General features: G+C 39.4%; 1 long non-coding RNA gene across 1 annotated transcript; it reads left to right on the top strand.

The window, feature by feature from the left end:
• Positions 1 to 103: 103 nt before the first annotated feature.
• Positions 104 to 13,043, top strand: LOC308060088. The gene is made up of 2 exons (XR_013926598.1): positions 104 to 6,710; positions 10,623 to 13,043. It is a non-coding gene; the product is annotated as an uncharacterized lncRNA (long non-coding RNA).
• The last annotated feature ends 5,039 nt before the right edge of the window (positions 13,044 to 18,082 follow it).

Raw genomic sequence — 18,082 nt, forward strand, 5'->3', positions numbered from 1 at the left:
CAACTTTTACACCAGTCAAGAAGAGAGTAGTTTGCAAGGTAACAATTCCTCTGAAGCAGTAAGACGTTCAGCTCATTGACGTGAAACATGAAACATTTCCTACCTTTTCAGTCCCTAATTTATGTATTTAGCTAAACAGTAATATCCAGAAGACAAGGAAGCAGATGGATAGGTCTATTTGCAATGCCCTTGAAAACTCGGTAAGTGTAGCAGAGCGATAAATCAGCCTAATCCGTGACTGCTGCTGGCTCGTGTGTTTCAGGGCAGGACAAGGAAAAGCCAGCTAAAGTCTGGCTCCATCTCTCTCAGTCGTCCGTCCGTCCCCCCCCCCCCGCCCCCGATTTATAATGTAGTAAGCAAAGTCCATGAGCACCATCGTGTGGTTGCAGCTAGTCAGAGTACTGGGACTGAGTAAAAAGTCTCTAGAATCCCGCCGATGGGTAAATAGATTCTGTAACTGCATCCTTCAAATTACTTTATACTTTAATCACCTGTTTGCAGCAAAAATGAGACTAACATTTTACGTTTATGCAAAGTGTGTGCTTTCAAGAGTAACTCAGCTGATTTTATCAATATCAGTTTATTCTCCTGATTTACAATGCTATTTTTTACACTATTTGTCCACTTTTTAGAGCGAATCACACGTTGCCATTGAGCTTTACTCAGCTTTCTCTGGAAAGCGCCATAGATCTCCTTACATAATTACAAGGAACAGCTCGTGTTCAAAAGTTCAAGCTAAAATTTAAAATTTAAAGCTTCCTTGAAAGAATTTCTGTAAGATGCACATCTACAAATAGAGTAAGATCACAATATGCACAATATCAATGTGCAGATGATTTACCAATGTTTACTTTTTGTCTTCCATCCAAAAAAAAAAGAACCCTGGAGTTTTAAGAAGAAATTTACTGAATGTAAATTTTCCCCATGAATTTACTTTCTATGATTTTGAACTGGCCAAGCCTTAGTGAATTAAAAAAAAAAAACCACAATGATTTACAGCCACCATGTTTTAAAAGCAAGACATGGTCCATCCTTTGCTTGGCTATATAGATTTCACAAAATTCCTATAAAAAGGATAACATGGGAATGGTATCAAAAATACAGCTGGAAACAATTCCACTAATCCAACATAAGACAGAAGCAGTGCAGGCTGGTGAGCTCAAAGTGAGCCAGGCTGATTATCTAATGGTACAAGTGAACCAAGAAATGGATCATCAACAGCAGTATTTGTGGGAATTGAACAGAAACAATAATGGATGGTTTTGGTGGCTGTGGGGAAAAATTACACTGTAATTATCAATCCTCACCTTGCTTTAATATCTTCTGCTTTTTAGGATATACTTAGAATATTTTTCTGGGGTTTTTTATATACTAATGAATGCAATGTTAGTTGCTATGCCATTTTTTACAAGACTTGGGAAGTGAGAATATCAAGTTTGGAGGATATTTCTAAATTGTGAATAATTAAAAACTTAACAGGTCTTATATTCTTTCATTACAATTATGTTTATGAAGGTGAGTAGTGTTTTTCTCTTCTAAACTAATATATCTTACAAACAGATGTACATTTTTAAATGCCCTCTCTCCCCCACTATCCAATTGCATTCAAAGGTTTTGACTATGGAACATCCATTTGTGTGACTCAAACTAGTCCCTAGGCCTAACAACAATCCATAGATTTTTTTTTTTATTTTATTCTTTGCTGTTAAAAGAACTAAAGAACACAAAGACAGAGGTAATAATTGAGGTAAAGCATAGCTGACTTTTTCTTTATATTTTGTAATTTTTATTAAATGGAATGGCACATACAATGCTTTTTGAAAAGTGGTTTGCCAAGATCAGTCTGTCAACACTTGCAATAATTAAGTGATTTATGAAGTCATGTGCTGAGAGATGGGAGAAGGACTTAGGACTGTATTTTCCAAATTAAAAACAGAGGAAAAAATTTAATGAAAAATGTAATTGCGATACACTGCCTCTAACATATTTGCCGTGCTTACTTTTTAAAGTTTACCTTCATTAGTTAAGACAATTACACAGCTATATTGTGATATGAATATGTAATGAAACAACTTCTGGAAAAGGTAGCTAGTCTATTTTTTGTGATTTTTTTTTCTAATGACTTCCTTTGTGCTACAACTATTTCTCTGATACCAGCTCCACAAATGTGGCTTTTTACATCTCTATTTTTAGGCAGGAGCTGTCAGAGTAGTCCAGCTTTGCATCATTATCGGTTGGCATGCCTGATAAGTCATTTTCATTTCCTTGATACTTTTTAGGAGATTTCAGTGCTGTCAGCATTTAGTGAGTTGCTCAGTTTATTCATCTGAAGCTTATTACACATAATGAGGTAAGTGAAAGGGATACATAAGAAGCCAGACTGATGCCATGGCCATTGAACTGTAACTGTTCATGTTTAGGATTGGTCCTGCTCCTCCAAATGTGCAGGAAAGGGAGCAAAACTGAGCAAATGGAACATAGGGAGGTGGGAAAATACCAATATTTCTTGGTCATGTATTTTTCTGTTCATCTCTCAGTATGAAGGTTCCAGAAGGTGGTGGAACTGATAAAGGTATGGCAAGTTTAGTGTTTCATGAAGTTATGTTTTCATTCTGCAGTCAAATTAGATCCTTTTAGATTTGTGAAGTAAGATTAATCTATCCTGGTTTATACTTCAGCATCTGAGCTAGTTGTTGAGCTCTTTTCTGGCCAATGCTGAGGAACAGACATAGCTCGATGAGCCTGGAGACACAGCCAGGAGCTAAGCTCCCTTTTCTTAGGCTCTGACAAGTGTAGCTCATCCAGATCCATTTAGGGAGGGAGTTCAGCCACACATTATGGTCCATGAGCAGCAGGGAGGCTGAGTTCAACCTGCTGAGAAACTGGAGCCCCAAGCACTAACTTAAATCCTGCACCCACAGCCTCCTCGCAGCTGCTTCTCTGGGCAGCCCACCAGAGAAGCGATGTTATCCTCACATGATGCTCACACAGTAGGAGCCCATCTCACCTCACTGGGCAGGGAGGGTTTGTGTGTTCCTTCTCCCTCAGGATGCAAGGAGAGGGAAGAATTTCCTGGTCTGCTGCCAAGCAGTGTTCTGGACCCATGAGCATTACCCAGGATCACAGAACCATTGGAAGACATGTCTAGAGAACATCCAGTCCAACCCCACTGTTCATGGAGGGTCAGCTAGAGCAGGTTAAACACAGCCATGTCGAGTCAAGTTATGAGTATCTCCAAGAATGGAGACTCCACAGCCTCTCTGGGCAACTTACTCCAGCATCTGACAACCTTCTCAGGGGGGCGTGTGTGGGGGTGCATGTGGGGGTGTGCGTGCAAGAAAGTGTTTTCTTGTGTTCAGATGGGATTTCATGTGTTTCAATTCATACCCGTTGCCTTTTTCATACCCATTGCCTTTTCATCCTGTTGCTTGGTGCAATGAGAAGAGTTTGGCTCCCTCTTCGTCATTCCCTTCTATCAGGTATTTATCCATACGGAAAAGATCTCCCTGAGCCTTCTTTTCTCTAGCTTGAACAGGCCCAGCTCTCTCAGCCTCTCCTCTTTATGAAAGATGTTCCAAGCCCTTAATCATCTCCATGGCCCTTCACTGGACTCACTCCAATAAGTCCATGTCTCTCCTGTACTGGTGAGCCCAGTACTTGACCCAGCATCCAAATGCAGCCTTGCCAGGGCTGAGTAGAGTGGAAGGATTGCCTCCTTCAACCTGCTGGAAATGCTCTTCCCCATGCAGGCTGGGAAGCTGTTTGCCTTCTTTGCTGCAAGGGCACAGTGCTGGTTTATGGTCACCTTGGTGTCCAACATGCCCAGGGCCTTTTCTGCAAAGCTGCTTTCTAGTCAGTCACCCACCAGTATGTACTGGTACCTGGGGTTATTCCTTCCTAAGGGCAGGAGCTTGCACTTCCCTTTGCTGAACTTCATGAGGTTCCTGTTTTGCCATTTCTCCAGCCTGCTGAGAGTGCTCTGAATGGCAGCACATCCCTCCTGTGTATCAGCCACTCCTCCCAGGTTTTTCTGCAAACTTGTTCAAGGTGCACTCCCCACCATTGACCAGTCCGCTAATAGAGGTTAAACAGCATTGGCTCTGATATCAACCCCTGGGGTACATCTCTAGTGACTGGCTTCCAGCCGAACTTCTCGCTGGTTGCAACCTCATGAAGTGCAACCAGGAATTCAGCCAGTTTTTGGTTCATGCCACTGTCCACTTCTCTAGCCCATGCTCCAACAGTGTGTCGATGAGGAAGTTATGGGAGAAAGCGTTATTAACAGTAAGATAAACAACTTTTCAGTTAAAATGCAAAACCCATAATCACCACTCCCACTTGCTCCCAGACTGCATGCTGAGACTTCATCAGCTGTCCCGAGAGAGAGATGTGTTTGATGGGCAGATCCTGGGAGGCTGCCGACATGGAGGCAGGGTGCTCTGAGCAAAGAGGAAAGACCAGACTTTGTGATGTTTGGCTCTACTAGCAGCTGGAAATAGGTAGGTTCAAATATGATATTGGGCTGGCCCAAGCGAGCACAGATTTCTTTTCACCAGATTACACTGCAGTGCAGATTAAGTTGCAGCCCACCAATGGTAAAACATTACACAGCAAACCCCCCATTTTTTACTGAATAAGCAGAAGTCCTACAGATTCTGGCTGGCTGTGCCAGAAGTAATTTTCTTCAAAATTAAATCCAGGCTGAAATGAACATTTAAACCCAGTAAGAGCTGGAAGCAATACCATGGTGGTCTCTGTAATACATACTTAGAGTAATGAATACAAGAGACGTCTGGAACAAGGACGAATTCCTTTCCAAATAACATGTATCTTAAGCTATTACCTAAAAGAAGCAGAGCTTCTCGTCTATTTCCTACTGAGCTTCTTGTCTGAGCTCCTACCCTACTCGTGAATGCTCCAGTTACACATCTCTGATCGGCCCCAGTCTACTTTCAGCACTTTTCCACTATACGTGGCCATGAGAGTAAAATGCTTGACAAGAGGAACAAGAATAGTTAAATGCTGTCCAATGATCCATTTTTCCACCTTGTTGATTAATGCAAAACCCTGAATTTTCAGTTTTTCTAATTTGCAATTTTAGGAAAACCACATCTGTTCATTAGGCTCTGAAAAATAATTACGGAATTGTCTCCTACGATAATACTGCTTGACAACACATAGAGGTGGGTTTTTTTGCCACTGAATACCCAAACAAAACTCACTTATAAGATAGCAATTTATATTGTTCATAAATTTTATTCATCTGTTTCTTTTGCATAGTTTTAAACAGCCTGGTTCTCTTTGCTGGTTTTGTTTTAAGAGATTTGATGTGGATGACAAGGTTCAGAGATGGGTGCTTTGTTCCCCTACACATTTTTAAGCATCACAATTGGAATTTTCAAGAATAGACTCAGTCTTACGGTATTTACTTAAGTATATGTTAAACGTATGAAGTTAGCTTTCCACAAATAAAATGCTAAATTGACCTTAGCAGAAATCTTACAAAAGACAAGTGATACTGAAATTTGTATTTGCCACAGAAAAACCTATTACTGTAAAAAATCATAGCCTGTATTTCAGGGTAATTTTACATAAAATGTGAATGGAGAAAAACAAGAGAAATATTAATATTCTAGTTGTTGCAAACAGCTCAATAAAATTACCCCTACTCAATTACTGAAGAAATTCCGTATGCCTTCCATTTTTACATTTCAGGGGCATTTAAGCAGCTGAAATAACCGTCACTTAATTTTTTTTCCAATAAAAATCGGTATACTGGTATTCTCACTTTATCAGGTATGAGAATTTACAGCAGTTGAAAACATTTTTTCCAGTTGTGAGGCAGTAACAGAGGGGGGCAGTCTTGGACCAGAATCTCCTTTGTGTATTAACAAACCCCTCTCCGGCTTCTGAGCGTCCAAATTCCAGTACTGCATCTGCTAAGACACAACACTTCAATAGCTCCCGTCTGATCTACGTTGTAAGACTCAATAAATTCTCAGCTGTAAAGACCTGCATGACTCAGTTTCTGTGCAGAAGGGTTCCACTCAGCCAAAGCCAACCCTTACGAAGCTTCTCTCCAGAGAAGAAGGTGCTGCCATGGGATGGACTGTGGTGCTGCTCAGGATTACTGCTGAAGTCGTAGAGTGGTACCTACCCTCCAAGAGTATGTGTGGCTGTTGTCAATGAGCTGTCTCAAGATTTGCCAAGAGTTGATGGGATCAAGAGAAGAAGGAGGCAAAGTTTTGGTTCTGCTCTGCACATGTTGCAGAACTAGCTCTCTGTGTCTCCTGTGCACCCAGGAAGTGCTTGGACATTTCCCACTGAACATGACTTAAGTACCTTAAATATAAAGCAAAAAATGACAGGATATTACACAGGAGGAAAGCAAGTGTATATACTAGCCCTAAACAAATAGCTGGCAGTAATTATGCTCCAAAGCGATTGATCTGATGACTTAAAGAATTACAGGGTATTGTGACAAAGAATGTGAAAGCTGAAAAAAGGAGAGGCAGTAGTTTGCAACCACAAAAAGCAGATAACATCTCAAAAGCTTTGGGGTTAGCCTTCCCCCCACCCCACGCCCCCCCACCCCCCCCACACACACACACCCCACTCCCCAACTATATTTTATCCAGTTGTACAAGTTTTTGCAGCATCTGGATCTTGCACTGAATATCACCTCAATCCATGTTCTTCACAAAACCCAGGTAAAAATAGGACATTTAGCAACACTCCATCTATGATGTTACACCATTTTCTAGTATTTGTTGAGTGAACTGCAGTGACTGACTTCTCATCTCAGGCTTTTTGACAAAGTACTGTAATCCGCATGTCAACTCTTTTTTGCTATTTCCTTTCAATTATCACTGTTTGGGTGCTATTGTAATCTTTAATTTACAGGTGGCATCCTTCATAAATGCGAGTTTAAATGTTGTCACTGGCCACCATAATGTTCTTTATCATACAGTGCACAGAAGAATGTTTGTCCATGGCCTGTTTAACACAGTGCTTAAGGTAAGTCAGTTTACAACAGGGCCCTGAGGAAAACAGAGCCTTGAAGAGCACAACATTTCTTACAGCACAGTCTTCAGAGATACTGGTGGAGTAGTCTATATTCTTCATTATCTTACACAACTAAAATCTCTGTCCCTAGGTTTGCAGTATTGGAAGGCTAGCTAAAACATCTGCTTCAGGTCACTAGACATTTAACAACGTTGTTATTATTTTAAATAGTTGTTATTAATATTGTTATCGTTATTATTATCATCATCATTATCATTGTTATTGTTGTTGTTGTTATTATTATTATTGTGATTATTCAGCACATGGAAAGCAGTTAGTGCTATCTGGGACATCAGCCAATCTGTCCCTTCAAATATGAGCAGAGTTAGACCTGGAGAATTAGTCCTTAAAATCTGGAAGCTCTGAATGCTTTTGCACTGAGAAGCAAACCTGTGAGTCCTTGTAGTAACAAACCTTATGTTCACATTGCTTCTGCATATGCTGGTTTGTTACAGTTAGTATCGGTCTGTGTAAGAGACTTACTGTACAGACAATTGGACAGCAGCTCGATTAGATCAAGATGGATCATGATCCTATTCTATCCTGTTCAATTGTTTTTCCCTGATGCCAGCCAAAGGAATAACTTGCCCCCCTGTCTCCCATATAGCACAGGTAACTAACTCTCCACGGGGACGGGGGGAGTCAGACTATTCTTTGACTGACATTAATCTTTGGAAAACTCCCCCTCTCATCTCCCTGCTCTCTGTTCCTGTTCAGACTGCCAGCCTGGGAAGCTGAGGGGGAGGAGAGTGAGGGTTGGGGAAATGAGTTGTCTTCAGTAAAATAACTGGGTTGGACCTAAAATATGCTGACTGTAGGAGTCTACAACGGGGACGTCAGTCTATGTAACAATAAAAGCAACTTGGTTGTGATTTGACTGTATTCCACTAAAATCAAGAGTGAAACTCACTTGTAGGGAAGAGGGAAGGTAGTGTCCACGTATTTCAGGGAAAACTATAAACACCTTCACAATTCCACAAGGTTCAGGCTCAGCTGTTGCACATAGTGGCTCTCCCTGAGCAGTTCTCCACCAGGTCATGCAGAACCATCCAGATGTCTGTCCATTAGCTGCTTCTGTACCGTATCAGTAATGATGCACTTTGTTACTAACATCAGCTGTTAAGCATAAAGGTACATTTCCAAAAATCATGTTTCTGCCCTTCTCTACAGTCTGAAGTTCATTTTCTGTGTGTCGTATCTGCTGATAGGTTCAAAAACTTGGGGAGTTATTGCCTGTACTCTACAGAGAGAAAAAAAAAGATGTAACTGGAGGAAGTGAAGAAAAGCTTTCTTTCTCCCATGTGCTACATTCTTCCTGTATTTTGTCTTTTAAAAAAATTCCACCCATGGCCTTTTGCCACGTTCAGCAAATATTACAACCACAAGAGAGGGCAAGTAAGTTCAGATTGCTGTGTGCCTTCTGTTCATTTTCAAAAAAATTTCCTCACATAACTTACAAAATATTTCATAGGATATAAAATTTTCTCAGGAGAGGAACACCGTTGAAATGCAGTGCTGTGACTTATTTCTGGGTTCACAGAATTAGGTGAGAGCCTAGTGTGACACACTTAACACAGCCCATTAAAATAAGTGCCTGAACAAGACTTGGTGCTTTAGTGATGCTGAATAACTGCCTTGTCTATCAGCAGAACAGCATAATTCTGTATTGGCGGTAGTCACAATGAGCATCCACTCTCTTTTTTGTTGCCTTTTTTTTTCTAGAGTGATTTAGAGACTCATCATAGTCAAATCCGTGCTTCTCACGTTGAATGACATTTCTTATTAAACAAAGGCTACATTTGGTGGGCAAGTCCAGTTCCAATTTCCATAATAATTTCCCAAATGTAAGCTGTCTTTTACTATTCTGCTGTTAAAATCAAGCTGCCAATAAAAGGACAGACTGTAGTTTTGCTTCTGCTCTTGTAGTCAAGTGGCATTTTTGTAGAGTTAATGGAATTATTCCTGATTTTCAAGTGGGTAAATAAAACAGAAGCTCACCATCAATATTTATATTCAGTATTGTCATTTGCCTAACTGCATTCTCAAAAAATTTTCAACACTGTTTGTTAAACTAGTGTTAATTTTCTTCACTTGCCTAGCAAGCATGTAAGATTTATAGGGCTTTCTATATGCAATTAATGTCAGTAATAGTTATTGATGGAGGTAAAATTAAACATCTGAATTCTTCACAATTCACAGTCTTTTTACATGACTGAAACCCACATTTTACAGCTGTCGCAGTTCACTGTCATATTTACTTACAAATTCCCACTTCTGTTGTTTTACTAGAAATATTGCATGAACTGTAGCGATACTTATTATTCAGCTATGCCGTTCTTCCTTTGAAAAGCCTGTGAGCTTCCCAAACGCTTGCTTTTTAGCAATGGGCAGGAATGTGCCGGACAAACCAAACCCTCAGCTGAACGTGCTATTGACGGTGTTTGGTATGACTGGCTTCTCAGAGCACCGCCGGCTGTTCTTGTGGCTTTGCTTTTTTTTGTTTGTACAGGGACTGGGGCCCGATCCGGCCTCAGCAAGCGGAGCTTGGCACTGGGGCTTGCTACAGAGGGAGCCTCTGGCTGGGAAAGGTGGGGAAGAAGGGGAGCTTGGAGGGGAGCGTGGAGCTGAGGAGCTCACAGGTTGGCTGCACATGATGGGTACCTGGCACGCTGGTGACAAGAGCCTGCCAAAACGAAACATATGGGATTGCAAATAGCAAATTGACAGCTACAGAAGATACATGATACATAAAGGGTAATATTTTTCCACAGCCACGGAGCCCATGGGTTGCAGTCAATACAGGGGACGTGTCTTGCTTCCCCTCCGGGGGTTTGCCCAGCAGGCAGCGAACCAGCCAAGGTCTTGCGTGCAAGAGCAAGTTTCAGCTCTGCTCCTCCACAGGCTTCCTGGATGACCTTAGATATCCAGGTTGCCCATGTGGGTTTTACCTCCTCGACAGTGGGTCTAGGGGCTCGTCAGGTGACACTTTGGTAGATGTGGGAGTGGGGAACCCGAGGAAGTGCTGCCAGTTGTTAAACCTGTTGAACGTGAAGATGTATAAGCCAGCTGGTAAGGCTACAGTCGCAGTTGCAACATGTTTGGTAACTACTGGTGAAATCTTCAGTGCTGATGGCCCTCTAAGCACCTGTGTGGGTTAACAGGTATTTTTAAATGGGTTTTTTTTAATGGTTTTTTTTTTTTATGTCACCACCTAAATTCTCTATAATTCACTTTTGAATTCCTCATTTGGTTTTGGACACTGCCTCTGCCTCCTTCTGCTATGGGGGGTGAGCAGAAGCTGCCCTCGTACCAAGGGCTGAGATGTCAAACACCGAGGTACATGACTGTGGTGCAAAGGACGTAGAGGGAGAACCATCACTGAAGCATAAGGGAGGTATATAAACACTTCAGGACACCTGAGAGTTACAGTACATGTCACATTGCAAGGAGTGGAATAAAACTCAGGTTTAAGTGGAAATAGCTGCTGCTACCTTTGTTCTCATCTGCTGCAGTTGCAGTAGCTGCTGCTCCTTCTTATGATCTCATTTCCCTGACAGGAGCAGGTTGCTGCCTTGCTACTCCTTGAGTGAAATCAGTCCTTTTCAGGATAACTTAAAAACAGCAACACCCGAGAAGCAGGAAGAGTCTGCTGGAACATGCAGAAAGTAATTACGTATGATCACTTATATACACAGACTGCAGCTCAGCTGACAAATGGCTCTGGTCCCTTTGACTGGCGATAGACAATTCAGAAACAAAGCTGTCCTTGAGTGAGAGGCCACTTTGCATCTTGACAAAAAGCATTAAGAAGAAAGGAAAAGGAGACACATTTCTTGGGACATTTAAGAATAGCACATCATCATAGTCAGTTCTGCATGATACAATTGTGCAACAGTTTCTCAGAGAATTGGCTGGACAGCCAGGAAGTTCTTTCTCATCAACAGCGCTAATTGAATATACAGCTGGGTAACTCCAATAAGATTACCAGCAGTCAGATAATTGAATTTGCTGATACTAAGTGGTGGTTATCAGGGATGTCATTCAGTTGTTCACACATAGGTGTCTAGTGCCATTTGACACATCCTACAGTATTTAAGGCATCTTCCGGGACTTTGTCTCTAGATGTGATTTTGAGGGGGCATGGGCTTCCCCATAGGTCCCTCTCTGCCCCGTGAGAATGTCTCAAATACCCTAAAGCATCTTTAGATGGCACTTGAAACTTATGTGTAGGCAACAGAACCAACCCCCTGGTTTCTGAGTTCAGATTCCAATTAGATAAGTAGAAGTAGATGCCATCACCCTGCTGTGGTGCTTTTTCAGATTACCTGCAGATCAGGGAAGAGAGCACTGCATTAGCCCAGTGCCAAAGGTCATCTTTGTAATTACAAGCCCATTGTTAGGAGTTAATCATGGTAACTACTGGAAGAGGGTATCATCAAAGAGCCTTTAAAATGTGGACAATTTGACCCTAATTATAAATTTTTTCTTCCTGTATTATATGGCTTCCTGAAGCTCTGCACATTAAGACAGCATTGTTTGTTTTTTGCAAAAGAAACAACGAATAAGAATTAAAGTAGAAGTTTTCTATGCCTTCATCTTCCAAATATAATCTCCACCTGAACCAGAAGAGAAGATTTTATTATTTTTTTTACTATGTAGGAGATAAGGTCAAGGGGATTTACACTTAAATGGGCTCTGGAATGGAATACTGATGCTGTTATAAGGAAGGTGAATCAATAGCCATTGGAAAATAGTCTCTTAGGAAAATGAACAGTAATACAATCGTGCAGATACATGTACAGCAGGTAATGAAACATAATTTAAAAAGTGTAATGCATATTTTATAATGAAAACTGAACATTTAAGAGAGTAACAGCACCCTTTTGTAAATGCTTCTTGTAAGCATATTTTGTAATAGATGGTTTGCCTGCTGGAGCGTAATGGAAAATGAAATATTGAATGTTTTTAATATTCAACAGGATCTTGTTGATTTTGGCAACACAAACAAAGCACACACACATCCCAAACTGCAGTAACAAACAAAAGGGTGCAGTAAGTTATCTTCAAAAAGCAGTTGAGCTCACAATGCCTGTAAAACCAAACAGGCAACAGGAAAATGTAACATTAAGATCTTAAATACTTTCATGTTTCTTCCTTTCCAAGTTAACCCATAAAAGCTAGTGGGTTCCATTGCAATATTTAAAGGAGTTTTAAGAAAATCTTGTTTCTAGAAATACTTTGCAGGTAAAGCAAGGATGTTAGGGCACTTTGAGAATAGAAATTAAATGGATTTCTGATCCTGCAAACTACTAAGCACTTCTTCCAAGTGAAATCACTTAATATTTCCCAGGCTTTGCTCAGCATCATGCTTAATTAAACTTTTGCTAATAAACATGAAGAGCTCAGTTTGGCCCCATTGCTGGACTCCATTGACAAAACAGCTGTTAAGTCAAGCCTGCTTATCTGCATGTATATTTTTAGTTGACACATGCAGTGTTTGCTGATATATATAAATATTTCATAAAGATTTTAGAAATCAAAAATATGAAAAAAAAGTTTTCATCACTTCATAGTGTAAATGAATATTGTTTCTTTAAAGGAAATGTTTTGTTTGGGTAGCTTGTTACATTTGAAACAAATATTTCACAAACAAATAAAACTTCACTACGTTCTTACACAGTGCATTTTATGTTCTTAAATACAAAAGTATTCATTACAACTTTGGTTTTATTGAGAAGACAGAGGTAAAAATGTAAACTGTATATTTTGTCATAAACCTGCTTTTCTCCTCTGTGATGCTATTAAGAAACGTAATGGGACAGAACCTTTCCATACTACACCCTGTCACTGCACTTGCCTGATGGATGCTCTTCTCCATTCTACATTCATTCTGCTTCTACTTTAAAATCATCAATAAGAATTTTAAAAGAACTAACTGGATTTTTTTGTTGTTGTTGTTGATTTTTTTTGTTTTGTTTTGTTTTGTTTTGTTTTTCAAAAAAAACCTAGTGGTTTGTATATACTACATATTTTCCAGCTACAATTTAGTAATAGGCATCATATTGCAGGTTTTGCTTAGGTAAAATTTTCCCTGGGAGATTCAGTGGAGGTTTGCCTGAGAAGTGCAGGTAAGAACTAGTATTCCCTGAGTTATGTTTGGGTACAAAACCAGAAAAGTATAATTTCTGTTCATTACACGTTCCACCGAAAACATAAGGGGCAAAAGGAGCATTTCTTAACTGGATGGAGGGAGAAATGTTTTGGGTTTTTTTTTTTTCCTGTTTGGTACAAGTCACTGTAAAATCTGAAGAGGAAAACATAAATCCTAATGATTAAATTCTCCGGTCACTTACAGTTTACAGTGAAGATGTGAGTTTATGTGGTTCTAAGCCCAGCTATGGTTGGGAAGCTGTACTCCAGCCAGGATGTGATGGAGGGAAGGAGCAGAGGGTCTGTGGTAGCTCATCCATAGGATGAGAGGAAAACAACATTCTTTGGAGTTCTCTCATCTTTTCTTTCCATAAACTGAGGAAGTCCATGAAAGCCATGGTCATACTCTGTTATGAACCATATGAAGGTTTGTTAAGAGTAAGTGTGGTGGGTTTTTATACCTCAAATGATTTTTATTCCATCATTCTGGTAACTTTGTCTTATTTTGTTCTCGTATCTCAAGACTTTGTTTGTATGTTAGCTATCATTCGACAGCAAAGCAGCAGATAGTTCATGCATTTTCCTGAAATCTTAGGCTTGATAAATAAGCACTGCTAATTCATGAAAAGCTAGTGATGCTGACCATGATTAAGAGCCCCTCAAACACAGACGAGTAAAAATGACAAAGAAAGCAGGGCCATTATGACCTTCAAGAACCAATTTTTGAGCTGGAAGCAGAAAATCAGACCGTTATTAACTATGTGGCAAAAGAAATAGAATAGGGAAGAGAACAAAGTACGTCCATAAATCACTGGCAGAGGCGGAACAGCCTGGTGGGCATGGGTTGTCCTTTAGACCAGTGTTTCCCAGCTTGTCCTGCTTGGGCGCACACAGCAGCAGGAGCTGTAGGAACATTTCCCTGTAAAAGGAGGTGTTTGGCTGCTCAGGCATGATGCAAACACCCCTTCAGAATGGCCTGCATGCTGCTAGCTGTCCACATGCAATAACCTAGTGACCATTTTGTAGAAGCCTGGGTAGAAACACCTTAGGAACAGAGGCAAGAAGTTGCACGTAAATATAAGAGAATTCCTTATGGCTCTAATTGCCTGAAAATTCTGAAATCATCAATTATTATTTGACAAGTCCATACAAAAGCCAGTAGGCAACTGTTGTACTCTAAGTTCAGTGGGAGCTATGGTGACATAGGATGGGAAAGCTATTGTGTGTATAGCAGCATTTGTATAAGAGACAAGACAATTTGTGCTACCTGGCATACAGTGCTCTTGAAGCTAAGCGTTTCTTTTTAAGTGTATTCTTATGCAACTTGAGTTTCAACAGTCCTGGAAATTCACAGCTCCCATGGACAATATGAGAATGAATACCTAACTGCAATAATACAGCCATTTTTCTGGGGGACACTCCATTTGATAGTTACAGCTATTCCCTTCTGAATATTTCTGAACTCTTCGAAGGAACTGCAAGCATAAAGACTCAGTAGCTATAAATGAAACACTGTCTTTATAGCATAAATTCATTGTATCATTGAGTCCTGTGACATTCTTTGACATTCTTAGATTATGTCTTGCATTAATGTCTCATTTTAAAAATGGCTGTGTAAATATTTATTTATGTAGAAGTTTTTAGAGAAATGTAATGGTTTTAAATCATTCAGCTTCTCTGGAATATCAATGATATTTTTATCTTAACTGCATGTATACAAAAGGAATCATTACATTGGCAGTTGCTATTTCTGGTTTTATAAGTAACACATATAAGCAAAAAATATAAACCACATCACTCACCAGATAAAGACAAATTTTATAAGTGTGATTTATGGAAACCTTTAATGGTAGTTTTATTGTAAAAGTTTAGTAATTCTCTCACTTTGTTTGAAGAGCAATGTTGTCTAGCTTTACTAGTGCATGTGACATGCACATGTTTTTTCACTTACATGAGTGGTCTAGTTCTAATTATACACTGGGAAGAAAATACTCATAACTGCAACAATTGATTTCTCAGTCTGCCTTGCATTAGGCAAACATTTTTGCAAACCATATTGTCTCCGTTTTTTCCTGTCTCTGAAATTAGTAGAATTCTTATTTAGCAAAATTAGCAATAAAAATTAGTATTTAATTCCTGCTGTTATCTGAGATTATTAGAGCATTATCTTGTAATCTGATCATTCTGTCTCCATCCACTGGGAAAAGGAAACTTGCATGCATCATAGCTGTCAGTGCCGACGAAGAAAGAAGTCAGTCACTCCTTCTTCTTCCTAATCCTCAGACTACTGTCTTTGGCTACGTCTGTGGTAGTACATCAGATTGATACAGGGACTGTCTTCTGGTCCTAAGGCCAAATGGCACAACAACATCTGCACTCCTATGTCCAAACTCTGATCTCATATTCATCTCTGAACTGCACTTGGGCAATTTTATCAGAGGTCCAGATCATGCTAAGTGGACACGCTGACCATTAAACCAGTAACTGTGGGACAGTTTGACACATCCCTAGCACTCTGTAGTTATTAGTGAGGATGTAACTAGAAATTGAAGAAAATACCAAGATAAATACAAGAAAAATATTCCTACTGCATAACTTTTTCCTCCCAAACCTCCTCCTGAAGGTAATCTCATAGAAGAAAGACTAGGACAGACCCGTTGGTATTGTAGATGCTGCTATGACACCACTGTATCTTTTTGATGCTTTCAATTTTATTTTCAACTTCTATGGAGACCTGAAATGCAGCCAATCAAATTCTGATACATCCGAAGCAGATTACTGCATTATTTAGTGAGTCAAATGCCTTTCATAGGACTATGGAACCAGTTGTGTTCAACAGTATACATATAGTATTTGATCTTGATAAAGATAATCAACATTATGTATCTTGAAGGAAATATAACAGAAGAAAAACAGGACAAATATTGCACTGAATTAATGCTCCAATTAGCTTAACTGCTACTTGAATTTAATTAACTATTATATTGCTTGAAGACATTCCATAAATGACTTGCAAATGTACATGTGCAGAGGAGTGGCACTAATCTGTGTTATTACAGCATAGAGATTTATTAGAGGATCTCACAGGATCTATAATAATATAAAAATGCAATCACATAAGAGAGTAAGTCTTACAAAAATGCCTATCTTTTTAATGAAGTTATTACTGCTGATGCCAGGGTTTTTTTTTTCCTTTCTGGTTTCTTGCTTTAGTCCATACTGATATTCATGCATCTCTTGAAATGCCTCACTTCTGTGAATAATCTTACATTTCCCCTGGTATTTCGCAGGAAGCAATGTGCTCTATTATATTCAAAATTCTGTGCCCCCTGCAATGCATGAGAGTTTGACACTGTCTCCTGCGGGATGTTTCAGAGGATACGTATCACTATGTGCAGACAAACTGCAATTTAATTGGAAATGATACATTTCATAGCTAAATTGTTAACTTTGCATCCGTTTTTCCAAAACACAAAATTTCACTGCAGAGATAATTTGAACACCTTTGTCACATTGAAGAGGGAAAGAATTAATTAAATTCTGGATTGCCAATCAAGTTGGGAACACAATACAGAAATCCCCATTAAACAACAGGCAAGTAATGTCGCTCAAATTCTGATAGAGACTAAAGTATCTTGCAAATGAAAATGCCATCTCCAATCTGTAACATAATGATATGCACAGATTTCTCCCTGACCCCATTCTCACTCTTTTTGCTCCAGTCTAAAGTGCACTCTGTAATGCATTATTAAGCTAAATTCTGACCCAGTTTCTTAATTATCTGTAAGCTATGGGGAACTTGTAGCAGAATATTAACTAAGGCAAGAGATGTAAGACACAAGAATCCACAATGGCATTAGACAGAATCATTAGCATTTTGCTAAGAAAATCCTTCACATTTTAATATTTAACCTAGCCTAACATGTAGAATTTATATTTTAAAGTTGTTCAAGGTATATACCAATGAAGCCACCAAAACAAGCCAGGCAAAAAAGAAAAGAAAACAGATATTTGGGGAAGCATTCCTGGATTCCCAAGATCAGAAACTTGTAGCATACCGACGCATTTCTGGGACAACAGGATGTTTTCCAACCGTCTCAGTGGATACCATTGGCAGTTGTTACAATTTCATATAACATTACATGCTGAACTCTTTTAGATGAACTGTAGAATACAATCTGCTATGGGTTATATATGTGTATTGAAGTTTTTTGGGGTACATCGGGATAAACAACTGTCATACTAAATGACAGTTTGAAAGAATCCTCCAAACACTTTTGTGCCTGGTTAGCATCAAGTTAGCAGTTGCAGTTTTATACCTCCCTGCACTGCTGCATATTAGTGGAATATGAGAAGTTTTCACGATGAAAAATCAACCACAGATACACTATATCAGAAATAACGAATACACAGACTTCTACCTACACAGCTGTAGGCATATGTGATTTTGAACATTTGCTGCATCTCTGATGTAAAAGTGTTTGAGTGGTGAAAAATATACTGCAAGAGCAATGTATTTAGTGAGAACTATTTTTAATATAAAACATATTTCAAAATCATTTGAGGAAAAAATATTTTCCCCACCTCGTAACTGAACGATTTGTGGTTTGGTCATGTAGAAATTCAAGCTTTAGTTGTAAAATTCAGAGAGCAGAGCAAGTCTGCAATATGTATTTATAATTCTGTGGACAAGGATGCATTTATTTATTCAGTTCAAAGATCAAAGAAAACCCAAGCAGTGCACTTACCATCAAGTTGAGGAGTTCACCTAAGTCTGCAGAACATGGAATTTGTAGATACATTTTTAAAAAAGGTTTGTTTCATGAATTCACCAATGAAGAAACCCTGCTGTTTGAAAAAGAGTAAG

This window comes from Falco punctatus, assembly GCF_963210335.1.
Source record: "Falco punctatus genome assembly, chromosome: 3".
Taxonomy (NCBI): Eukaryota; Metazoa; Chordata; class Aves; order Falconiformes; family Falconidae; genus Falco; species Falco punctatus.